Source organism: Myotis brandtii, unplaced genomic scaffold (genome assembly GCF_000412655.1).
Source record: "Myotis brandtii unplaced genomic scaffold, ASM41265v1 scaffold31, whole genome shotgun sequence".
Taxonomy (NCBI): domain Eukaryota; kingdom Metazoa; phylum Chordata; class Mammalia; order Chiroptera; family Vespertilionidae; genus Myotis; species Myotis brandtii.
Genome location: NW_005361873.1, coordinates 1,967,999 through 1,994,373, shown reverse-complemented (window position 1 = coordinate 1,994,373; position 26,375 = coordinate 1,967,999). Strand labels below are relative to the sequence as shown.

The following is a 26,375-nucleotide window of genomic DNA, read 5'->3' as shown; positions in this document are numbered from 1 at the left end:
AAACACTGCCTTTATACTTATTCAAAGTGGGTGTATACATTTTTGGGACACCATATATATATAATTTTTTCAATTACGGTTGACATCCAATATTATTTCATATTAGTTTCAGGTGTATAGCATAGCAGTTAGACAATTATGTAACTTATAAAGTGATCTAACTGATAATTCAAGTTCCCACCTGGCACCATCCATAGTTATTACAATATTACTTACTATCTTTCCTACGCTATGCTTTATATCCCTGTGACAATTTTGCAACTACCAATTAGTACTTCTTAATCTCTTCATCTTTTTCACCCAGCCCCCTGCCCCCCCTCCCATCTGGCAACCATCAGTTTTTTTCTCTGTATCTATGATAGACCATTTATTTTCATCAGGAGATTGAGTTTTAGTCAATTGTCAGTAGATTCAGAACTCCAGGGACCAGGTTTCTTCATCTTCAGCACCCATCCCAGGCAGGAGATGCAGCAGCAGCAAGCATGTATTGAAAAATATCCCTGTTCATAAACAACTTTGTAATATTACTATGCTGTTTGCATGGATTTCCTTTGCCCCTTCTCCCATTATGACTGTCAGCTCTTTCGGATTTTCTAAAGAGTTTGTGGGTAGCTCTGTTGGTTAGAGTGTCGTTTGGATACACCAAGGTTGCAGGTTCTATCCCTGGTCAGGGTACATACAAGAATGAACCAATGAATGCATAATTAAGTGGAGCAACAAATTGATATCTCTCTCTCTAACAAAACATCAATAAGACTTTTTTGAGAAGGACCCAGGAAATAAAAAGATTCTCAGGAAACAGAAAAACAAAAACCTTTCTGGAGGAGAGGGAGGCTGACTAACATGGTGACATAAGAGGGTCCTGAACTCCTCTCCTCCCACAGACACACTGAATTGGAAACTACGCTCAGAGCAATTACCTCTGAAAGAAATCCAGAAACTAACTGAGCAGCTACTACACAGTGGAAGAATGAGAAAACACCCCCATCGATGAGTAGGAAAGGCTCAGACTCACTCTTGTCATAAACCCATCCCCAGCACAGCGCCAAGCAATCAGGAAGAAGCTCAAAACTCCTAGCATCTTCCTGATGAGGAAGAACATGATCTCATATACAGAAAACCGTAAAGGCACCGCCAAAAACTGTTAAACCTAATAAATGAATTCAGTAAAGTTGCAAGATACAAAAGTCAATATACAAAAATAAGTTGCATTTCTGTACACTAACAGTGAACTATAAAAAAAGAAATTAAGAAAATTCCATCAAAAAGAATAAAATACTTAGGAATAAATGTAGCCAAGGAGGTGAAAGAACTGTACTCTGAAAACATCAATAAGAAATTGATGAAAGAAAGTGAGACACAAATAAGTGGAAAGGTATTTTGTGCACATGGATTGGAAGAATTAATAGTTAAAATGTCCATATTGATCAAAGCAATCTACAAATGTTTTGCAATCCCTATCAAAAAGTCCAATGGCATTTTTCACAGAAAAAATTTTCACAGAAAAAGACAAATACTGCATGGGATCACTTTTGTGGAATTTTAAAAAAATTTAAAAGTCAAGCTCATTGAAACAGAGTAGGAAGTAGTTGACAGGGGCTGGGTGGGGAAAGGGAAATAAGAGGTTGCTAAAGGAATATATACTTGTAGTTAAAAGATGAATATGGCTGAGGATCTAATGTATAATGAATACAGTTGATAATACTGTATTGTATAAGTGAAATTTGCTAAGAGAGTAGTATTTAAATGCTCTCACCAAAAAAAAAAAGGTAAATATTTGAGGTGATGGATGTGTTTATTAATTTGGGAGGAATCCTTTCACAATGTCTGTGTATATCAAGTCATCATGTTGTACACTTTAAATATCTTACAGTTATATTTGTCAATGACAGCTCAATAAAGCTGAAAGAAATCCCAAAACTCTCTAGACCTTTCCTGTGATTTTGACAGTGGGAGAGAAATGCCATAGGAACAAATTCTATGTGAAATTTTTGCTTGGAGGCCCCCGTAATTACATTTTAATTGAACTACATGTGATGAGAAGTTATGTTTGTCTAATGAGCCCTTGTATTTTCTCTCATTTTCCCATTGTCTTCAGCTGCAGGTCATCTGAGGCGGGAGAATGTGTGAGAACCGAGATTTCAGAGACTGAAGGTGCGTGGCATAAATGAATCATGACTGAAAACACTGCCCGGCATCTTCGCAGGGCCGCATGTGTGTGACAAGAGAGGCGAGGAAGCGGTAAGAGCTGAGTAAAGGCTGTGGGAGGAGGTTAGCTATTTGCTACTGCATGTTTTTATATTCTGGTGAAAATGTTCAATTACACAGCGTGCTTATTTAAATTCATTTTTGCACCAGAGATAAAATTCTCCAAAGAAAGATTATCAACTTGCCTACTTATTAAAAATCAAGCAAGCGGTGGCTGCAAATGTTTAACTAAAACTTTGACTCTTTGGGGGACACTGTGCTGAACTACCATCGCTCAAGGGACCACGTGCAGGTTTTCAACATTGTCAGTACACTCACTCCATCAGCGCGGAGTGGCACCATTTTTTCCTCTGGCCTTTCGCTCCACTGGCTTGTGGCCATTCTCCGTTCTCAAGGTTAAGCTATGAACAAGAGTGTTGTCATTGGAAGCCTGAGGATCTTTCATTTTTTTGCTCCAATTCTGAATAATGTTCACTTGCAATCTCCAGGCTGTCTTTTCACCCATAAAACCAATGTGATTCTCAGGCTTTCATTTTTTTTCACCTGACTAACAGTTTTCTCATCTATTAAATGGAGAAACCAGATTTTGAAGTTCCTTCTAGCTCTCATCTCCTATGACATCTATTATCTGCCCATCTTTGGAAGAGCCGTAAGGGAGATCGTCAATGGGGCACCTCATTTAAAGTAGCAAATGAGTTTCTGAAAAAGTACCTGTGCAGAAAATTATATTCTAAGCATGCTAAAAAAAGGTTTCTGAAGGAAATTTTTAGTGATTTGCTTTGTAAAGTCCTTTTCTCTAGCCTCACCTAATGTGATGTGTTTTGATAGCCCAACTTAACCACTTGTCTGTGGTTTTCTGTCTACAAAATGCAGAGTGGGGCAAGAAGTAGGTTTACAGTTGTTCATATGGAAAATAATAGAATAATTAATAAAAAATACAAAAATAAACTGTTCCATGTACTCACAACTGTAAACCTACTTTTGCCCAACCCTGTATGTACTTGTTTTGCCATGTACTTGTTAAATGATAAAAGCATCAGTAAAACCCATTATCTTCATGGTGCTGTGGAGAAGTCATCTGAAGAGAGTTAAATGTATAGTACTTGCCTCTGGGAGAGTGTCTGATGTAGCAGTTGTAGGTATAGATAATCAAAGGACAAAAACCAAGTTCCTAGTTATAATACTGAGTGACTTCATTCGGTGGAAGGGAGAAGGCACGATCTCCTTCAGTAAATTAAAGAGCACAGCATGAAGTACATCAGGATTTAGGAACCACAGAGGGAAAGGGAGTGCCTCATCAGTTTGGGGACAAGAAGCCTTGAGCATTGATGACCTCTGGGAGATTTGAAGACAGATGTGGGTTTAATGCACCCTGAAGAGGATCCATTTTTCTTTGTAGTAGTAGGCAGAATAATGGCCCCTCAAAGATGTCCATGCCCAATACCTGAAACTGGTGGATATGTTATCTTACGAGGCAAAAGGGACTTTTGCAGATATGAGTAAGGTTAAGGACCTAGAGATGGAGAGGTTATTTTAGATCATCTGAGCGGACCCAGTGTAATCACTTGAGTTTACTAGATATCTTGAGTAAAATGAGAGATCTTTTCCTAGAGATGTGATCACAGAAGAAGGGTCAGAGGGATGGGATGTTGCTGGCTTTGAAAATGGAGGAAAGGGGCACAAGCCAAGGAATGCTCACAGCCTTTAGAATCTGGAAAAGGCAACAAAAGATTCTCATCTACAGCCTTCAGAAAGGAAGACAGCCCTGCTGACACCTTATTGCACTTGATAAAACCTGTACTGGACTTCTGACCTGCAGAATTGTCAGATAATATACATTTATGTGGTTTTAAGCAACTACATTTGTGGTAAATTGCAGTAATAGAAAAACCACACTTACTCAAATTTATAGCCACATGAACAAACAAACAAACAAACAAACAAAAAACCCTGGCATTTCAACGTCAAGTGAATTTATTTAAACAAAATCTATATTTCATCCTCAAAATTCAAAAAGTATTTATATTTTACAATGCTAAAACCAGATCAAAATAAAAGCTGGGTGCTCTTTAGCTTCTCTGACTGCCTGTAGTCTTTCCTCAGCCTATGCAGGCTGGCCTTGTGTTTGTCTTGCCCCTTCCTTGCTCTATACATGAAGCTCTCTTTGGGGATGGCAGAGTCTCTGCCCTTCATCACTAAGCTGTCCTAAGTCCTTCAGTTTGTACCTTGCCATTGGATTTATTTTTGCTAAGTATTTCAATATTTTTAATGGATGGTAAGATATTCTAATCTTTTCCTTGAGAATTTCTGCTTAAACTTAACATGCTTATTATTTTCAAAATATATTTTAAGTGACCTCAGTTTGCTGGGACTTTATTCTTACTCTTCATGTTCCGATACCATTGGCCTTGAATATTAAGACAAGAGGTACCTCTCACATATGAACACATTTTGTGTGATTTGATGTGGAAATAACTCATCATGGTACGGATTTCTTTAGTTACATATTTTCTATAAACTCCTCCTCGGCCTCCCACTTTAGGGAGACTGGATGACTTAATATCTAAAGGTTTCTCCTTTAGCCTTTTTCATCCAGAGATAGGAGTAGAGCCAACCAAGGCATCACTCTTGCCCTGCTAAGCCCAAAGGTGAGGGAAATTCCAAACCAGTGGATTAGTGCAACCCTGTGTTACTTCTCTTGGTATAAAAGGAAAGAGAGAGAATTGTTTGTTCGAATCCAGTTTTTCATGTCAGTGATTGCTAGGAACATGGAAAATATCATAAGACCTTAGCATTCAATCTCTGTAATGCGCCCATTTTCCTCAGTCACAGCTATTTCTGCAAAGAGCAAAACCCCCTCCTATGGTCTGAATGTTTTTGTCCTTCCACCCCAAATTCATATGTCAAAACCTTAACACTCAATGCGATGGTATTGGGAAGTGGGGCCTTGGAAAAATGATTAGGTTATGATGGTAGAGTCTTCATGTATAGGATTAGTGCTCTTATAAAGGAGACTCCACAGAGCTCCCTAGCCCTCCCACCATGCAAGAACATCGGGAGAAGACTTCAGGCTGAAAGAGGGTCTATCGCCCAACCATTCTGCCACTCTGTGCGAAGGAAATTTCTATTGTTTATAAGCCACCCAGTCGGTGGTATTTTATTTTAGCAGCCCAAGTGGACTGCTATAAGACACATCCTCACACTATCTCAATCTTAAAAAGTGTCATTATTAAGTCTACATGGAAGTTTCAGGGAAGTTCTGAAAATGATGAACAATGAGTCCTTAGGAAGAATGGGCACTGGGGCAGCTCAGCAATCAGGCATGGACTGTCTAGTACTTCATCACTCAGTAGCTTTTATTTCTCTTTGTCCTACCACAATCTGAGGCTCTCAGCATCTCAATTCAAATTTCTAAAAGAAGAATATGACTGCCTCCCACCATACCATGGTGGTCTCTGAAACAGTCATCTTGCTTGGGAGAATCACATGGAATAAGCATGGCTTCCTAGGACTGGCCCTTTCTCAGGGGCCGAGCCTGGGAATAATCACCAGAGAAGGTGCTTTGGGTGGAGCAGGACATGTCTGGTCCAGCGATCACGTGGCCCACTCCCACTGTTCCTCCTCAGAAGCATGGCTTCCTAGGACTGGCCCTTTCTCAGGGGCCAAGCCTGGGAATAATCACCAGAGAAGGTAGGTGCTTTGGGTGGAGCAGGACATGTCTGGTCCACCGATCACGTGGTCCACTCCCACTGTTCCTCCTCATACCTTGTTCTACACTTTAGTTTCTTGCCCCTCAGTTGGTCCCTCATTTTTTGCTCTGTTTACCTGCTTTAACCTTCTCACCTCTTTCAGGATGTAACTTCAGGTTTTCTGTTTAGCAGTTTGTTTCCACAAGAGGCTCCCTGGCCTATGCCCCGCTTTGGAACCTATATACCAATATTGTATTTTCCTTACTACCATCAGGAACTATAAGGAGTAGTAGACATTTTATTCCTTTGTTTCTTTAGCAACAGCTCCTACATTCTATATAGGCTATGACCCTATTTTGTGTCTTAAAATGGTCATTCTGGATGCTATATGATGAATGTAAGCCATAAAGAAGCAGGGGACAAAACAGCATGACCATCTTAGAGGTCCAGGGGAGGGATGGCCATGGCTTGACCTAGGATGCAGAAGTGGAGGTTATGAAAAGTGATCGTGCACTGTGAAGTTAAAGTCCATAGTATTTGCTGTGGATCAGATGTGGAGGGTGAGAGAAGGAGAGAAGTCAAGAATAACTCCAAGTGTTTTGGTCTGTTTGAGTAAAAGTTTATGCCATTTCCTGAGCCAATGAATACGTGGGAAGGAACAAGTTTGGAGGATAGGAAAGAGGCATGCCAATTGAGCTCTTGGTAGCGTTTAACATACGTCATTAACCATTGCTCCCTTCTTGAAACACTTTCTTCCCCTGGCTTTGTCCTGCCTTACTTACCACTCAATCTGTTTCTTTTCTAGGTCCCCCTCCTCTCCCAAGTCCACAAAAATTGTAGTAATGTAAGACTATCCTCATAAATTTCTGCCTAGGTTATCCTTTATCCGTTTCTAAATGTATGGGACCAGCTCAAACATCTCCCTCTAAGTCCAGAATTACACAATAACTTCCTCATCATGTCAGCTTGAATATCTAATAGATATCTCAAACTCTTGACTCCACTTTTTGAGCAGAGATTGATATTTCTTAATGAATCTCAGATATTCTATAGGGGGCCTTTCTGTTTCTTACAAATTGTGTCCTTAGATTATCCTGGGAGCTTCTCTGAATTTCTTAGTCTATTGTGATATAATATCACTGGGTAGGGCTTTTCCTTGGCCATTATATGTCTGATTTGGTTCATTCAAGAAACGCTGTTGGAGAACTTTATTAGGGGTTTCTTATCCAAGGCTATCTTATAACTAGTCCTCCAAAATATGCTCATGTAGAAGTAATATGATCGATGACATTTATATACATATGTATATAATATCTTAATCCTGCCCTGAGGATATGCCCCCACTGATCTTAGAGAGGAAGAGAGAGAGAGAGAGAGAGAGAGAGAGAGAGAGAGAGATGGGAAACATTGATCGGTTACCGCCCATATGCACCCTGACTAGGAACTGAACCCTCAATCTTTTGGTGCATAGGACAATGCTCCAACCAACTGAATCACCTGGCCAGGGCAGATCAATGACATTTTATTATAGTGATACCTCTCTAGGCTGATTTTCTTGGTGAAATGTAAAACTCTTCATTATTACTTTTGGGGTTCATGATGCTTATTTTATAGTTTCACCAAATATCTAGGTTTGTATCTCCACTGAATTTTCTCTTATTTAATTATATATAATTTAATATTGAATGAAATAGTTTTAGCATATGAATCCAAGGAGGCAGAATGGTTGGTGAGAAGTGTTTCTTTAAAAATTTAAAATTTTTCTTCTTTGTAGCTAATCAATATTGTTCATATTTGAATTCCACAGGATTTTAAGTTCAAAATAGATTTCAAAGTATGAGTCCCAGGAGGCACCCTGTTTGCCAGTATGGTGGAGGACAAAGGAATAGATTTTGGGAGTCAGATATTTCTGGATTCAAATTCTAGCTCTTCCACTTACCATTGTGGGAACTTGGGCAAGCATCAGTTTAAGCATCATCACCCTTCTTTTTTTTTAAAATATGTTTTCATTGATTTTAGAGAGGGGAAGGAAGGGAGAGGGAGAGAAACGTTGATGAGAACCATTATTGACAGCCTCCTACACATCCTCTTCTGGGGATTAAGCACACAGCCTGGGCATGTGTCCTGACCAGGAATCGAACTGGTGACCTCTTGGTGCATGGGACGCTGCTCAACCAACTGAGCCACACTGGCCAGGGCTCATCATCCTTCTTTAAGCATCAGTCTCCTCATTTGTACTAAGGGGATAACAGCTGCTCTTGCAGTGGGGATTAACTCAGTTGGTGCACGTAACAGGTCAGCACACTGTCTGCCACTTGGTTATTTCCCTTGTCTACCTCCTTTATATTCTGTACAGGTCGCTTTACACTGAATGCATTCAGATTTCAGTGTGGCGTTTCTTACTCAGTTACTTGAAATTAGATTTATACTGACTGTTGTTCTATACTTTTTAAAAAAATAGTATCCCAATCTTGTTGCCAAATAATAATGAATATTAAAAAAATAATATCTTGGGTAACAGGACTCCCCGATTAAATCTAAATTATTTCTCCTCAAGGATTCTAGGGGGATTTTGTGGAGGTTTACATTATCGAACTGAAGAACCTAATATGAAAGAATTCAATTTACACAAAGGAGAGATGTCAGTAAAAGTCAGGTTTCAGGTCAGTGGGCTAGGGCTGGAAGGGCCGAGAGCAAGCTGAATGCAGAGTTGTGGGCCCACATCTTGATTTCAATCAGGGAAGGCTTTTCCTCATTGCATTCTCTTAGAAGAAGACTTTACACCATAGAAAAGTTTGGACACTACGTCCCTTTGGTATTTGACCTTGGGTCCTGGAGACAATTTAATTCAGAAATCAAAATGAGTCATATTCATGCTAACATTATGTGACTATTCTCCTCACATAGCCTATGGTGTTTTATAGGACTTAAGATTCATTTTAATCTAAAATTTGACAGGATTCTTGTTCATGACTATTGTTCATCAATTAATAAGCACACATGACCTCAAGGTTAGTTGAGTTTCTTGCCGTACTTATAAACTTGTATGTCTTATTATTAACGAACAATTTCTAAATTTTTATTAGACACTATTGCTATATCAAAATGACTTTCTTATTTTTTTATCGAATTTATTGTGACATAGGTTTCAATTAGAATTTTTATTAGACACTATTGCTATATCAAAATGACTTCCTTATTTTTATTTTTTGTCAAATTTATTGTGACATAGGTTTCAATTATACAATTTTATAATACATCATCTTTATATTGTATTGTGTACTCCCCGTACCCCCTTCTAGTCTAGTAATCACCATACAGTTGACAAAATGACTTTCTTGAGTCTGCAAAAGTTTGTGTTTATCTCCATTTTTCAATATTACCTTTTAGAAAGCATTCTTTTCATTTAATATCTACTTCTCTTGAAAGAGATATTACATGAAACCATTTCTTTGCTTCTTAACAATTTTCTTGGTTAAAACATCCCACTGCTTTAGATCTCTATTACAAACATAGACATGCCCCCCCTTCTGTCACTTGAATGCTTTTGATATATACTCAGAAACCGAAAGGATAAATTGGGCTGTAAAACTCACAATGAACAGAGAAGGAGCAGCATCCATCAATGCTAGTCCACAGAGAAATTTAAACTTATCAGATATATTCATAAATTATGATTAAGCAACATGGTTTTATTTCTTTTTCTTGAAAGAAAAAGAGTCATATAGATCTCAGGAGGGGAGCCATATTATTGATATTGGCCAAAGTCACCATGTGCCTTCTTTCAGATGAAGAAGTACAAGCTAAGGTTGCATGAGGTCCTGAAAATCCTAGCTATATCCTAGAACAGTGATTTTTCAACTGGTGTGTTGTGACACACTGGTGTGTGGCAAGAATTTTTAAATTTTTAAAGCATGCAATCCCTGACTAGTCAGGGGCACTGACCTCTTTTCCCTTAGATTGTCAAATAAAAAATGACAAAAGCCAACACAACAACAGGTGTCCAGTGTGAATGAATCAAAAGTATACCTATTTTTTTGTCAGATAAGCAAAAGATATATTTTTTGGTGTGCTGTAGAATTTTAGTAATTAGTTTATGTGTGCCATGAGATGAAAAAGGTTGGAAATCACTGTCTTAGAACATATTTTGACATTGTGTTACTTAGAGCTGTGTTCTCCTCATTGAGGTCTCTTCAGTGTAGCAGGAGTTCTCAACCCATAAGTCACTGGAAATACTAATGCTCATGCTCCACCGTAGACAAATCAGAATTTAAATCAGAATTTTCCCTACAGAGTTTCAATACGCTGTCTGGATGAGGGCCACTAACTTTAGGGTTGAATTCAACATTCATTTATTTCTGAGGGACAATAGATGAATATGACTCAGAAGGCAGCTGGTGGCTTTTCATTCTATAGCATGTCCCAAAATTCACGCAAGATTTGAATTTTGCGTGAGCATTAACAACAACAACAAAAAATAAAAGCCTAATTTTACTTGGTTTATTGAATCAGATTCTAATATCTGTTGCCCTTTGATTTCAATCCCTTCAATTTGATAAGCATTACCAAGTACCAATTATGGCCCAGGAGCAGGGACAATGAAGACCAATGAAGAACCACGGCTTTGCGTATGTGCCAGCAAAGCCGTGGAGGCCATTTACCTGATGTGCTATTCCATACATAACCTTATACTGTATACTTTATGAATCAATAAAAAATTTACAATTTTTAATTATAAACCTATGTTTTCTATCAAAATTACTTCTTGCGTGAATTTTGGGACACCCTAAACATCTAGCCTGGTTACTTCCCTGAGTAATTAAACATTTTATGCAGAGATGGTTCTAAACACTTATTAATGGGATCTCCTGAAATATTAATTTGACCCTTACTAAATGGGGGGGTTGCTGCCCCCCCCTTTTTTTCATTCCATTCAGGTGCTAGTGAATTCACATTCACACCTCTGACCCTTCACCCATGCAGTGGAAAAAAGCTGGCTAGAGAAAACTCAAACTGTGTACTCAGTTAAGAGCTGATCTGCATCCTGGCAGTTTCTTTAAGCTGCTCTGGGGGTTGCTGAGTGCTGTCATGGGAGGTTTTCAGCCGAAGCCATTATTAAGGCTCATTAGGATAGTTGAAATGAACTGTTCGTTTTGCTTCCATCTTCACTTTCTAGCATCTCCATTAGTTTTACAGTCACAGCCTGGGCTGCTGGTCCCTGACTCTGACTTTCGTTTACTTTCCTTCTGCGTAGATCCACCAGTTTGGCCCCTGCATAAGTGCCATGCCCCTTGACATGCTCACCGGTTACCCCTACTTCCCTGGAGCTACCATTCATCCTACACTCTTGCTTCCCAAACTCACAACCCTCTTTTGCCGTTCTTGCTCCTGTTGCTCACTTGCCAATATCTTCCTTGTTTATCTTGACATTCATCTGTTCTGACACTTTCCATTCCCAAGCCTGAGCTCTGTATCTGCTCCCTCTCTTGACCTCTCTCCACCTCTGCTAGCTACCCTCCATTCACTCAGGAGACCAAGTTATAAATTTCTACCACGTTATGTGAAAAAGGATTAGTTTTCCTTTCCTAAAGTGATTTAAATCAAGCTGTTTTTGCTCTTGCTATGAAAACCTTTGATATCTATACCTGCCTGCATTATGATAAAATAACCCATTGGCAGATAAACAGAAAATTCTCTAATGTGTAACTAGAGTATAATGTAAAGTTACATACAGGGTGGGGCCAAAGTAGGTTTTCAGTTCATATGGAAAATAGTATAATAATTAATGATAAGAGTAAACTGTTTTGTGTACTCACAACAATATACCACTTTTTACAAAATATATATTTTTATTGATTTCAGAGAGGAAGGGTGAGGGAGAGATAGAAACCTCAATGATGAGAGAGAATCATTGATCTGCTGCCTCCTGCACACCCCACACTGGGGATTGAGCCTGCAACCTGGGCATGTGCCCTGACTGGAAATCGAACTGTGACCTCCTGGTTCATTGTTGGGGTCCAGCCCCAGCAGGTCCAGGGGTCCCCAAAGGTGTGGACGGAGTCGGCAAAGAAGGAAGGACTCGGAGGCAGCGTTCTGTTGATCAGCAGCCTAGCCAGGTTCTCTAGCCAGGATCTCCAGCCAAGTTCTGTCTAGGATCTCCAGCCAGGTTCTATCCAGGTTCTCCTGCCATGTTCTGTCTAGGTTCTACAGCCAAGTTCTGTAGCCAGGTTCTGTCCAGGATCTTTTGCCATGTTCTCTCGCTAGGTTCTGTCTCCTGTTGTCTTGTTACATCTGTATTTATACCAGTTGATTTTAATCCTATCAATTTCTATTCCAAAGGTTAGGGCGTTTCTTATCTCCATTCCAGGGAGTAAAGATTATGTAGCTTAAGCGTGATTGTTCTTAGTTAAAGTGATTAACTACCCGCCTGGCACTTAGTTAAGGGGTTTTATTCCCTCCCTAACTTCAGGGAAAAATCCCTACCTGGGGAAACAACCTTTCTCTGAGAGGTGACCTTGGTTAAAACACATAGCGCCAAGAAGGGGAGCAAACATATTAAGAACAGTATGCCATATACGCCAGGTCCCTTGAAACATATGCTGTGCAGATGTTTCTTCCCTGCAGCGACTATGTCAAGCAGCAAGGGTGGACCGGCTCCCGGCTGTTCATAGGTCGATGTTCAACCACTGACCAACCCTGGCTGGGCTGTAAACTACTTTTGCCCCACCCTGTATACTGATATTGAACACTGGGGCAGCAGGGAGCAATCAGCATGCAAAATACAACCTGAAGTATCAAATAATAATAGTTACATATAGGAGTATAATTACATATAGAAGTAATTAATTTTTCACATCTGGCGAAATACAGCAAGGAAAATAAATCAGAGAGGCTGAAGTCTCAGGTCTGGAAGAACTTATGTCAACCTTAATAAGCATCAGTCTTTGGATAATTGAGCTTTTTTAATAAAAAGGCCAGATCAAAGAACACTTCTGCAGACTAACTGATGCTTTCACCCCTGTGAGCATCATTCCTGCCCACTGTAGGACAGTATCAGGCTGGTGGGTAAATTTGAGGAGCAGTGTAGTTCAGAGCTGTGTCAGACAGTTTATGGGGAATTTCATGAGCAGTCTGGCTCTGAGGGGAAAAGACATGTGTTTGTAGCTCAAATATTGTTGATCTGAGTTTCATGATATATATTCAGTTGGGTCTAATTGGAATTAATGGCTCTCAGGGAGCTTTCAGAGACCATTAAAATTTCCAAGTAGTGAGAGCACACCTGGGAAACAGAATATGTACCATTATAAAGTAACCCTGCTTTTAAAAAACAAACAAAAATCCAACAAAATATGGGTGTCTTTGCCTGTACAGAGAACTAATAGAATTAGAAATACAGATTAGGAAAGTTCAAGAATAATCTTTCCAAGGAAAGCTAGGGCCCAACATGAATATTAAACATTAATGTTTTAAAGTAGAAAAAAAAATCCTCAATTTTTTACAGAAGATTTTCTTAATTAAGCAATTCTGGTCTTTTTAAGTGCCTGGGAAACAAGGTAAAAAATCTCATTGTGGATACTTGACACAATGAGAAAACTGCTGTTTTGTTTTGTTTTCCCTGTAGGGGTAAAAAGGTAACAAGGCAGTTTTCAGATAAGGGACCCCTCTCTATTCAATTTTCAGTCACTTCAGAAGGGGTGGTCTAATTTTTGCTTTGTTATGATATTAAAGGAGGCCACTTTCTGGTAAAATAAGAGAAGTGCTATGGCCTTTTTATCTTATTAAGTAATTAATAGGTCAACCCTTGATTAGAAAATAATTCAAATTTTATTCAGAAATATCTGATTCCTGGCAATTTGAATAAAAATTCCATTATCTTCCAGGAATAATTTTCAATGCTTATAACTTATGCTATTAAGTGTCTTTTATAGCTCATGTAAAAAAAAATTAAAGGAAACATCTTTTTTAAAAGGTTCCTGGAAAATGGTAGGCAGAACATTCAAAGGTATCTATCAGTTTTGGGTTATAGTTGAAGTATTCAGGGGATTTTCATATTGATCTAGATCAGTAGTCCTCAAAGTATACCCTCCTCCCCAACCAACAGCTTTCATTTCACCTGGGAAATTGCTAGGAATGTAAATTTTCAGCTTCTACCCCAGACCTACTGAGTCAGAAACTCTTCAAGTGGAACCCAGCAGTCTCTAGGTCAGGGGTGGGCAAACTTTTTGACTCGAGGGCCACAATGGGTTCTTAAACTGGACCGGAGGGCCGGAACAAAAGCATGGATGGAGTGTTTGTGTGAACTAATATAAATTCAAAGTAAACCTCATTACATAAAAGGGTACGGTCTTTTTTTTTTAGTTTTATTTTAGTTTTATTCAGCCGTAGTTTGCCCACGGCTGCTCTAGGTTAACAAGCCCTCCAGGTGATTCCGTTGTATGCTAAAGTTTGAAAAATGAGTGGGCCTATTTGTCAGTTCATTCATTCCATCGACAAATATTTATTGACACCAAATATGTGCCGGATGGTGCTCTAAGTTGATCTAAAGCAGTGGTTCTCAACCTTGGCTGCACATTAGAATCACCCGGGAATCTTTTTAAAATCCTGATTTCTGGGCCTCATCCTCCAGAAATTCTGTTTCTTTGTTACTAATGTTGTGGCCCCACCCATAACAAAGAAACAAATTCACTGAGGCACAGTTTAGAAATCCTGTTAATCACACTCTGCCCTCCCAAATTAATAGTGTCTCCTTCCTTCCATTTCTTCACCGAATTTGTGTGTACCTTTGTGTTGTGGGTCCTGTGTCCACATGGTCCTGTGTAGAATAGAAATGATTTCCAATGAAAGACTCTAGTTTACTCATCAGCCACCAATCAGCTATCGCCTCTTCGAGTTTACTCAGTCACGAGTCAAATCCGGATGAAATTCAGTCAGTTGAGGTTCATGCCCTCTACCAGGGTTGGTGTCCCTGCTGAGTGTTCTCTTTTTTCCTTCCCGGTGTCCATAATGGGCACTCCTGGCACAGGGCTGGCAGCTGTGCCTGGTTGGCTTTCTATGAAGTCTCACTGTGTCTGCTCTGGACTATCTCTGGCTGGTATTGCTTCTTATCTGTTCTCTTGATATGGTCACAGTCTTGCCACTCTCTTCTCTCTCTACTCCCACCAGTGCTGCTGATCCTCTGAGGTTCACTGATGACCCATAGTCCCCCTGATAGGGACAGAAATAGAATATTTAGGACCAGCTATCATTGTGAGAAATATTAATCATGCTCTGTTAATGTGATTGTTTTGTTCTGATTAAAGAAGGCACATTCTAACCTGGCTGGGAGCTCACCTGGGAAGGCAGCTCATCCTCCCCATCAGGGAGCTGAAAGATTAACAACCTTACTACGGAAACCAGAATAACCAGCCCTTTGAAGACTCCAAGCCAGGGGTCCTCAAACTACGGCCCCGTGGGCCACATGCAAGTACAAATATTGTATTTGTTCCCGTTTTGTTTTTTTACTTCAAAATAAGATATGTGCAGTGTGCATAGGAATTTGTTCATAGTTTTTTTTAAAACTATAGTCCGGCCCTCCAACGGTCTGAGGGACAGTGAACTGGCCCCCTGTTTAAAAAGTTTGAGGACCCCTGCTCCAAGCCCTTTGCATATCACTAGTCCTTTGAAGATCCCCAGCCTTTGCAGACCTGCAGGCCTTTGCAAATCTCCAGACCTCTAAACTGCCCATTTGGCATACCTTTTGCCTACTTCCCATGTAATCTTTGTCCTTCTACCCAATATAAGCATCTGGCTTCTGGTGGAGGGAGAGCAGATTTTTGTGGATGACCTGCTGCTCTCCCTTGCTGCCGGCAGTATTGGGATAAACGCTCCTATATGATTCCATCCTGTCTCTGCTTAATTGGCTCAAGTAGTGACAGGCAGCACAGACCCATTGATTGTCCGGTTACACTCTGGCCTTGCAGCCTCTGCAAAAGGGGCCCCTTTCCCCATAACAGCATTCTCAGGTCGGCTCTAGGACTCTTCATACGCTGGGGTTCTTCCTTCTCAGATGCCTTCCTTACCCCTCTGAAAGGACTCCGGAGATTTTCTGGGTTGGTTTCACTTTGTGCTTGAGTGGAGAATGGGGGTCTATCTCAGACTCTTCCTCGGCCTAAACACAACTTGCTCCAATTGTACCCACCAGCCCAGGGTGGTTCAGTTCCCTGGGGGAGGAGGTCTCCTCCAAGACTTCTGGAAGGAAGTGAAGCTCAGGCCTTCAGCACTCCGGCATTCCCAGTTCACCCGGTTCCGCCTCTTCCCTCGCACTGAAGGGACCCAAGAGAGGAGCATCTCAACCCTCTGGCCCTTTCTTCCTTTTCCCAAGCTTCCTCCCTCAGCCTCAGAATAGGCTTTCCTCAAACCCCTGCCCTCTCCCTACCCTGTATCTCTCTACTCTGTGTTTACAGTTAAAACTCCACAATCCAGCCCTTTATGCTTGACTGATTGTTATTTCAAAGCCCCTCTTTGAGATTTCTGAGAAAAAAAGCTTTCTCTTTTAAGAGTCTAGCTCTTGCAGTTGAAAGCTAGAGATTTTCATGTAAGTTGTGAACCCTGTAAATTAAAAAACCTCATCATAGTGTGTCTGTGACTTGTTTATTTCAGGCAGAGTCACCCTCCCCCTGAAAACAGTGAGCACGTCAGCCTCCCTGCATGGAGAGTCCTAGGTCGGCATGTTTGATTGGGAATGAAAAATAGAGACATTGAAAAACAAATGAAGATATTTTTTCTGCTACACCTCTTGCTTTATAACATTTTGCCTTTTATCATATTTATATAGCTTTTTGTTTTCACATACCTCTTCCATTTTTTCTACTCTCATCAGATTGTCAAATTGAGGTAAGGGTGGGGCCCAAACCCTATATATCTCTAGATACTCTTCAACCCCTGCTGTGATATCATCCATATTCATTGGCCTTTGAAAGCATTGTTTCATTATATTGAGTTAATTCTCAATGTTTTATTTAGTCTTATTTCTATAACATACTCATGATTTTATTGAAAAAATTCTCATTTTTCTGTCTCTTATACCTAAGTTGCTATTTAAATCCTGAATAGAAAATGAAGTTCTCACAGGAATTTACCTCTGATTTCCCGAAGCTTACATTACCTTTATTTATAGTAATGATACCTAAACCACCACCTGGATACTACCTTTTTTTAAAGGGCACTGGCACTCATTAACTTTGCTTAATTAAAAGCACTCAAATATGATTCCCACAGCTATTAACTACCTCCTCATGCTCTCTCCCCCTCCCCCTCTCTCTCCTTTCTTTCTCTTTCTCTTCCCCCCTCTCATCTAAATGTGCATTTTGAATGTGGATGTATAGACCCATAGGGGCCCTTAAACACACAGCTGTCTGAGGAATGGGTCTAGGCAGTTATGCTGAGGAGGGCAGCTAGCTGGCTTGCTCATTTTCTGTCTCATGTGTCCCAACTTCTAGTGGGGACAACAAGAACCTTGAATCAGGTCCCTAAAATCTGCAAGATTAGAGGAATATTAGCAGTTTTTTTCTTGGAAAATGAATCTAAAAACACAGGCTTATATTGTTCACACCAATAAAAAGTTTGTGGATATCAAAAGAAATACTGACCTATCTGTAGTCTTAGTATAGATAGATAGATAGATAGATAGACCTACCTATCTGTAATTATTGCTGTCATTTCATAGATCAATTGCTGCACTTTTATTTCTCATAGTTATTTCAACCATCCAAATATGAAACCTGCATGTATCAGTCAGAGTCTTGGTTCCAGCTGCCTGGAGCAGAAGGGGGGTTTATTAAAAGGATTGTGGTTTGTAAAGAGAACGACCAGAAGTCGGGAGGACTAGCTCAGGCTCTGAGGACCTTGCTGCCCCAGCTGGACGGTTAGGTGCCGCACTTGGGTTCCTAAGTGGCACAGAGCTCTGCATGCTGCTGCTGCTGCTGTCTTCTGGGGACCTGATCTCACTGTCCCAGATCCCACCGCAGAGCGGACTTCCCCTCCCTCCCATGACCCTTGCTCCTGTGCATTGCTAGCAGGAGCAGGTGCATCTGATTTGGTCAGGTGCTGGCACCCTACCTACCTGCAAGGTTGGCTTGGGAACATAAGAACTTACAGTATTGGCCAGGACAGTGGGAGATAGCTCGGCCTCTCAACTGGACTCACAAGGTGGGAAATTTCTCAGGCAAAGTAAAGTGGGGGGGCGGGTTCAGATGAATGACAGTCAAGTGAGAAGAGATGGGGACTTGATTACAATTAGAAAGAAGGTGACATTGGGCATGGAGAAGAACCATTTGTGTCAAATGGGCTTCTGCTTACCCAGGGGAAGATTCGTATGCTTTTGTTCCTAGAATAGAAAGCATTGTGAAGCAATAAATACCTTGGTAAAATTAGTGTCAGTCTCACTAAATCCTAAGTATTTTTATTTTCTCATTATTTTCCTCTGGTGTTCCAAACAGCAAACTTCGGTTGAAAGCCTCTACTCTTCTCTTGACATCATCCCCTTCAGCACTTTGGCTTTATATACTATCTCAGTCTCTCCTCCCCCCCGCCCCCGCCCCCTCTCTGATCAAATTGGGACAATATATGAAGCCCAAATTGTTAAATGGTGAGAGAAAAAAGAAAAAGAACTTTTGACTTACCACAGCTTTCTGACTTTCCATGTATTAGGCATCTAAAGAAAGAAATAAATAATTTAGGTGAGATCATGCTGAGAATATGAAGAAATATAAATATGACAGCTTTTTCTATTTAAGAGAGGATAATTTTCTATCCTCACTTTAAAAATGGATAAGAATCTTTCTTATACTAAGAAGACTCTCAGTTCAATGGGAAGTGAAACTACGATGTCTCTGTTCAATTCTCTCAGAAGTGTCCACAAAACAAGACCAATAACAATAGCAGCAAAGTTACAGGTTTTCAACTTTATCTTTGATCCAGCCAGGAAATATCTGAAACTCTAAACCAGTGGTTCTCAACCTTCTGGCCCTTTAAATGCAGTTCCTCATGTTGTGATCCAACCACAAAATTATTTTCGTTGCTACTTCATAACTGTAATGCTACTACTGTTATGAATCGTAATGTAAATATCTGATATGCAGGATGGTCTTAGGCGACCCCTGTGAAAGGGTCGTTCGACCGCCAAAGGGGTTGCGACCCACAGGTTGAGAACCGCTGCTCTAAACTATAATATATGAAGATGGAAAGCAGATGAGTGAGTATTCAGCCATTTAGAAGATCAGAGATAGGTCAAATCTAAAGGGTGTGTGTGGAGTGGCTGGAGGTTACCAATGAGAAGATGGGTGATTTATCTTGCCAAATTCTGGGAATTCTTAGAAATTGGAAGCATGCAGTCCCACATAGGATGAAAGAGAGGCAGGAGGCCCAAAACAAAAGTCTATTTGTTTAAGAAGCAGTTAGACCCCAACCCTCACCTTTATTCTGAGAGTTAGCTGACTATGAGAATGGAGAGATCCATTTCTTGGAGAAATTTCAGAAATAATTTTTGGGATTGTGGATACCAAGTACAGAGGAAGGCAGTGGTTTGGTTCTGAAGAAATACAAGACACAGTGCATATTTAGTAAGAAGGCCTTTCATAGTCTAACTTGGGAATACGAGCAGCCTGACACCGATCACAACAAGGAGATTAAAGGATTGTTCTCCTAGGAAACTCAGACCTACAAATACATGTATTTGAGCATGTCTCAGTGGAAGAGGTGGATCCCCACCTGATTACCCTAGAATGCAGTTCACTAGTTGTCAGGCTCTGCTCATATAGCAGAGCTTCAAGTCAGCATTATAATGCCTTGTTCTTAAATATGAGGAAATGACCAAACATTAAGGAAAGGCTACAACACAAACCACCACCACCCAGAAAAAAGTTAAAAAGAAAAAAAGAAACTCATAACAAAAGCAATTCATGGAATTGAATAAAAATATGATAAATTAATTCTAGTTAATAACTTTAATGAAATAAAACTAAAATTTCAAGGGCATTTAAAAATTTAAAATGAGACTGGAAAGTAAAATGCTCATCACAATTTGGAAGATAAAGTCAAGGAAAGCACCCAGGAAGAAGAAATGATAATAAAGAAACAGACAGTAAAGGAGAAAAGCTAAGACAATTAGAGGCTTAATTTAGGTCCAGTATTCTAACAAATAGGACTTTCATAAAGAGAAAATGATAGAGAGGACATTTTCAAAGTAATAATAAAAGAAAATTCCACTAGACATAGGTCCTTAGATTAATAGTGTCCATCATGTACCAAGGACAATGAATAAAAAATATACTCACATTGAACACATCTTTGTGAAGTTTAGGAATAATGGGTATAAAGATATAATTCTAAAAGCTTCCAGAAAAAAACAAAAACAGACACATATAAAGGATTATTTATCAGAGTGGTATCAGCTCTCACAATAATACTACACACAGGAAGAAAATCTTCAAATTCTGGAGGGAAATGATGCTCTCCAAACTTGCAGATTCCTATCTGTTTTTACCCCCAACTCTGCCAATTCTTGACCCAGTTAAATTATCATTTAAATGTGAGAATATAATAAAGTTATTTCAGAACTATAAAGCCACACACAAAAAATTTACTACTCATGCAATGTTTTCCCCCACCAATTCCTGAAGGGATCCACTAAATGAAAGAGCAGGCTAAGAATTTTATGAAATGCAATCCAGGAAAGAGAAGCAAAAGTAATTTCCAAGGCTCTAGCTATGCATCCAGCCTGGGAAAAGACTAGATTGAAATAGGAAGATGGAGAGTTCCTGGTTCATTTGCCAGGTTTAACCATTAAGAAAATTGCATGAGAAGCATTTACAGAGTTGGTGGAGGGTGTATGAACATTTAGCCTAGTTTCAAATAAAAGCAAGCAAATGAAGAGGAGGAGGAGGAAGAGGGGGAGGAGAAAGAGGAGGGGAGAAGGAAGAGAGGGAGAGGAAACAACTCCAGGGGAAAACAGCACAAAAGAAGAAATGTAATCATAGTGATACATTGTACTTAGATAGTTAGTAATAATAGGAAAGGAGCAAAGAGGGAAGCCAGACATTACAGGCATGTCATTTGGGCAGCTTCACCAGGGAGCTGCAACTTTGCACACCCCAGGGCACCACCAGTCTATTCCCTGCAAAATACTGGGACAAGGGCAATGGACAAAGGGAAAATAGATGCATGCCCAGTAAAGTTAGGGTGACATAGGGAAGGTACTTTCCTGTCAGTTAAACCTGGGAACAGAGATCATTGACCAGAATGGACGTGGCCACCGTAGGCATGAGTAAATGTGGGAATATCTCATCTCCTAAGCAAAGGGGCTCTCTCTCCCTCATTGCTCTGTGGCTCTCTTGGGACTCTGTTGTTCTTGGTGGGCTTGGCTCCTGACTCTTGTGACTCTTGGCTCTCTTGCATGCTCCCATATGGCCACTGCCATGCAGACCCCACACACAATGGACTAATGGACTGCAGTGGGGAAACACAAGCTAACCTAGCCTGATGCTGGACTGGACCCAGCTCCAACATGGAAAGGAAACTCTGGACACTGGCTCAGATTTTAGTCTACTGAAGCCCTAGCTACACTTCTTCTGTGACTGGATTAAGGGAGATGGGACTTGGAAAACCCAGAGGTGTAATTCCATGGAAATAAAGCTTTCTACTATATCTCATCCTCCCGTGGGAGCCTCCCGAAATGCTTATTCCGGGGGTAGGCCAAGGACCCACTTCCACAAGTAACTGAGGGAGAGGAGGCCCTCTCCTCTCCATTAACTACAGTACATATCATTGCTCAGCAGTAATGATATTTATATATTTAGATATTATGAAGATGTAATAGTGAAAATATTAAGTAGGGATTTTAACTAAAATTTGTGATATAACTATTAGGAAGATGAAGGAGTAGGTGAGCATTATGAAAGAGGTAGAAGTCCCACCTATTTTAATAGGAAGTCAGTAGGTATATATATATATAGTATTTTGAATTAAGAGATAATAATATACATTATTACTTAGAAACAAGGAGGTAAATGATAGAAAAAAACTGTTAGAGTTGAAAGTGGTTCCCTGGGAAAGGGATTAGAGAGGTAGGTGAGTGAAAGGTGTTTTTTTATTTAGGTCTGTTTGTCTTCTTCAACTATGTGCATGCCTTAGTTATAGATTGATTTGATGAGATAATTTTTGAGTATGTACTAGGTAGAAACATGTAAGCTGTGGTTGCTCTGAGGAAATTAAAAATGACAAAGAAACACTTTTGACCCTAAAGAAACTTCCAAAAGGAAATAATCAAATCTAAAGAACAGTGAATCTATGATTATAACCTGTATTGTAATCTGTATCCTATTAATAAGCGGGTAATATGCAAATTGACCAAACGGCAGAATGACCAGTCGCTATGATGCACACTGTCTTCCAGGGGGAAGATGCTCAATGCAGGAGCTGCCCCCTGGTTGTCAGCGCACTCCCATGAGGTGGGGAGGTGCCACTCAGACAGAAGCCGGGCTCACCAGCAAGCTCACAACTGGTGAGCACAGCTGCGGTGGCAGGAGTCAGCTCTGTGGCTGGCAGACATCCCCCGAGGGGTCCTGGATTGCAAGAGGGCACAGGCCAGGCTGAGGGACCCCCCACCAGTGCACAAATGTCGTGCACCGGGCCTTTAGTTTATATATGAAACCTGTGACCGAATGACCTTATATATGAGCTGTCCAATAAAATAGTCACTAGTTCATAAGAATATTTAAATTTAAATTGATTACAATTAAGTGAAATTAAAAATTCAGTCTACACTAGTGGCATTCCAAGAACTCAGTAGCTACTAGTATATGTGGCAAATGACTACCATACTGCACAATCCAGGTATAGAACATTGTCATAGAAAGTTATATTGGAGAGTGCTGCCTCAGACCATCTGTATTTGCCCATGGATCCTGCATCCTGTAGGGACAAAGTTCTGGCTGTATGTTCGTTTTCTATTTGTTTGGGAACCCAAGGGAGTGGGGATTGGTATAGACACATTCCATTACCTTGGAAGTGAGCTGCAGAGCAGTTATTCTACATTTACAAGTTAAGTCTGATGAGTTCTTATGTCAACCTGGGAGAGTGAAAATTGCTCTCCAGCGCTTCTGCCTGAATAGGTAGGCTGTTTCTCCTAATTATAAAACTGTCAGTGAGCCAGGCCAGAGCCCCATCTATAGAAAAGAAGATGCTTAACTATGAGCTTGTCTTTCTTATGTTGGGGAAGGTTGGAGGGATAGAGTGAGGTGGGCAAGGGTGAGATTAAAAAGGCAATCTCCTTGTATCATTGTGTTCTGAAAGACTGGTCCTCTTCCTTCTGTGTCTGAATCTCCCAGAGTTTCAGGTGGTAGCGCTGGTGCAGGTATAGATGGTGTATGTGCATTTGTGTGTGTGTGTGGGATGTGTGTATAGGTTATGTGTTTGGGAGATGTTAAAAAGCTCATTGCCAGGTCACACTCTGAATATAATGAATTAGAATCTCTGGTGGTCAGGACCAGAAATTTGTATTTTTCAATTCCCTAGGCAAATCTTTTTATGTTACAGTTTGAGAACTTTTGTATGGTTAAGGTCTATACCAGGTTAATTAAGAAGAAACTGAAAATTGCTATCAGACTCAATTGAATTGTGTTCCTGCTCAGACATTTCTGCTTAAACAAAATGGAGCTTTGCTTTTTCTTATGTCTTATGCTTTTTCTACTAAAACTCTATTAAAACCGTCTTCTAATCGTTAACTATATGTTAAGTATCAGTGGAAACAATGATAAAGTATAGCATCCAGGGAAAATAGACTTCAAGATTTTCAAAATGAAGACCTCCTTTTCAGAGACTATAAAAAGTTTTGCCTTTAAGATAAAAATTATACAACTTTGGGGTATAACATTCTTTCATTCTGCTCCTTGAACAAATCATCTTGTTCAAGTCCTACCTGTTCTTGTCATGGGGAATGTCATATCTTGGAAAGTTCCTGAAGATTTACGTTAGGATTAAGGGTAAGATTAAGGAGAATCTCACAATTACCTTTAAATTTACACAGCATAAACTAATGTAGTCCTTTGACCTTGAGATTTAAAGTTATAAAACATATCTGATGGACTGAGGGAAAGGTCTACTGAAGCCAGAGAGAAAACCCACCTTTGGAAGAAAAGTGGAGAGAAGGACTGGTTAATCCTGGAAACATACTTGACCCAATCATTGTTGTCACTGGGACGGACATGTCTTTGTGAAAATGGATTATAATTAGGGACTTTAACACTAGAAGCTATGATGCCAGCACAGAGGCAGTTTTAATTTGGATATAACATTGAATTGGGTATTAACAAGTGAAAAGAACATTTTCTTTCAGTTTTCCAAAAGCTTTGGTGCATTTGCACCTAGCTATTAGCCATGAAAGTTATAAACACAGCTAGAGGCTTGGTGCATGAAATTCATGCACAGGTAGGGTTCCGAGGCCTGGACAGCAATCAGGACCTGTCGGGGCTTTCCTGCTGCCAACCGGGGCCTCCCTTTGTTCCGCGCTGCCCCCTGGTGGTCAGTGCACATCATAGTGAGCAATAGAACTTCCGGTTGAACTCCTGCAGGGACACTTTCATATTAGCCATTTATATATATAGATGGTGGGGAGTTTAGCTGTGGGTGGTCCATTCAGGCCCTATGTATTTGGAAGAGCAGCAGGGAGCCAGTTCTGAAGTTGTGATCTCTGATAGGTGGTAACAGAAGAGTTAGGGGGCAGATAATTCCTAGGCAGAATAAGGGAGCCTGGGGTCCTTAGTTACATAATGAGTACATAGTAAGTGTTCAATTAATATTTGTTGCATCAATAAAAACATACTGCAATGGTGATGAATGATGTTATAATGGGTAAAAATGAATATGGACATACAACATTTAGTTGAACTGAATAAAGTTTGAAAACTTGGGTTCTGCAAAATTTTGTGATCTCAGGTTTTTGAGAAAGAAGTTGATATATAGAAGGGATTGATCCTGAGAGTGAGTTGGCAAAGAGAATTGATTGTATATAGATTGCAAAGTAATGGAAGGGACAGGAAGAGGAATCCTGTAAAGCAGAGCATGGCAAAGTGTTAGCAAATATTTTAGGCAGGTCACATGGTCTCTGTTGCAACTACTCAGTTCTGCTGCTGTAGAGCACAAGCAGCCATGGGCAATACTTAAACGAATGAGCATGGCTGTGTTCCAGTAAATTTTTCTACTTTTACAAATATTTAAAAATGTAAAAATCATTTAGAGTTCATAGGCAGTACAAAACAGGTGGCAGTGTTTACCAATCTAGGCTCTAAGCTAGCACAGACCAAGAGACTGCATTTCTAGCAGTATAACTAGTCACAGGGCTCCGCAACCTGCCTAAGCCCTTCTTGCAGAGGCTACCAAATGCACATTTCTCTTTAGCTATTAGGTGGAGAGTGCTAGGGCTAGGTAGAGAAAATCATGATAATACATTGTTGATCAGAAAAAGCAGAAGAAAGGGTGCAGGGGTTTTGCCAACTGTTACAGCTGCTAAGGCATAAAACATTTGGCAGCCACGTTTTTTTGGAAGGTGCTGGTGATTCTAAGAAAAAAAAATAGGATGAACTGAGCCCTCTTAAATGGATTCAGGGCTAGAATTTGAGCCAAGCCGAATAAAAAACAAGAGAAGAAAATGAGTCATCTGGTTGAATCCAGGTGTTTGTTTCTTTAAGAATTTTTTCTTCCAATAATTTATCAACTTACATATAAATCACTATGATTGTAATTATTCATTGAAAATAAAGTACACAAGGAAGAGAATCAAGAGGTATGAATTTGAGTCCCAGCTTTAGCAATTAGCTATATGTCTTTGGCAAATAATTTAACCTTTTAAAATCTTAAGTTTCCTCTTTAGGAGTAGGGGTTTGACTATATAATCTGGAAAGCGACTTCCTGACTGAAAAATTTAAGTACAAGTGGACTTAAAATGTTCTCTCTATTATCCATGTCCATGAGTTCTCTGCCTCTTTTTTTTTTTTCATTTTTGCTCAATCGCACCCTAACGCCCTGCCCCAAGTTGTCTGCCTGCTTTCTATGGATGAGTCTATCTCTGTTTTGCTTGATAGTTCAGTTTGCCCATTAAATTCCACATATAAGTGAAATCATATGGTACATGTCTTTCTCTGACTGGCTTACTTCATACATAATGTTCTCCAGGTCCATCCATGCTGTCACAAAGGATAAAATTTCCTTCCTTTTTACAGCTGAGTAGTATTCCACTGTGTAAATGTACCACCGCTGTTTTAGCCACTCTTCTACTGATGGACACTTGGGCTGCTTCCAAATCTTGGCTATTGTAAATAATGCTGCTGCAATGAACATAGGGGTGCATATTTTCTTTTGAATTATGTTTCCGGTTTCTTTGGATAAATTCCCAGAAGTGGAATCGCTGGGTCATAAGGCAGTTCCATTTTTAATTTTTTTAATTTT

At 40.0% G+C, this 26,375-nt stretch overlaps 1 long non-coding RNA gene across 2 annotated transcripts in view; it reads left to right on the top strand.

Annotated features, from left to right (window-relative positions):
- LOC102245233 overlaps window positions 1-26,375 on the top strand; it is a 94,811-nt gene that overhangs the window by 11,067 nt on the left and 57,369 nt on the right. For both annotated transcript variants that reach the window (XR_001362821.1, XR_313800.1), the window contains exon 2: window positions 2,099-2,241. This is a non-coding gene — a long non-coding RNA (uncharacterized LOC102245233). The remainder of the gene's footprint in view (window positions 1-2,098; window positions 2,242-26,375) is intronic.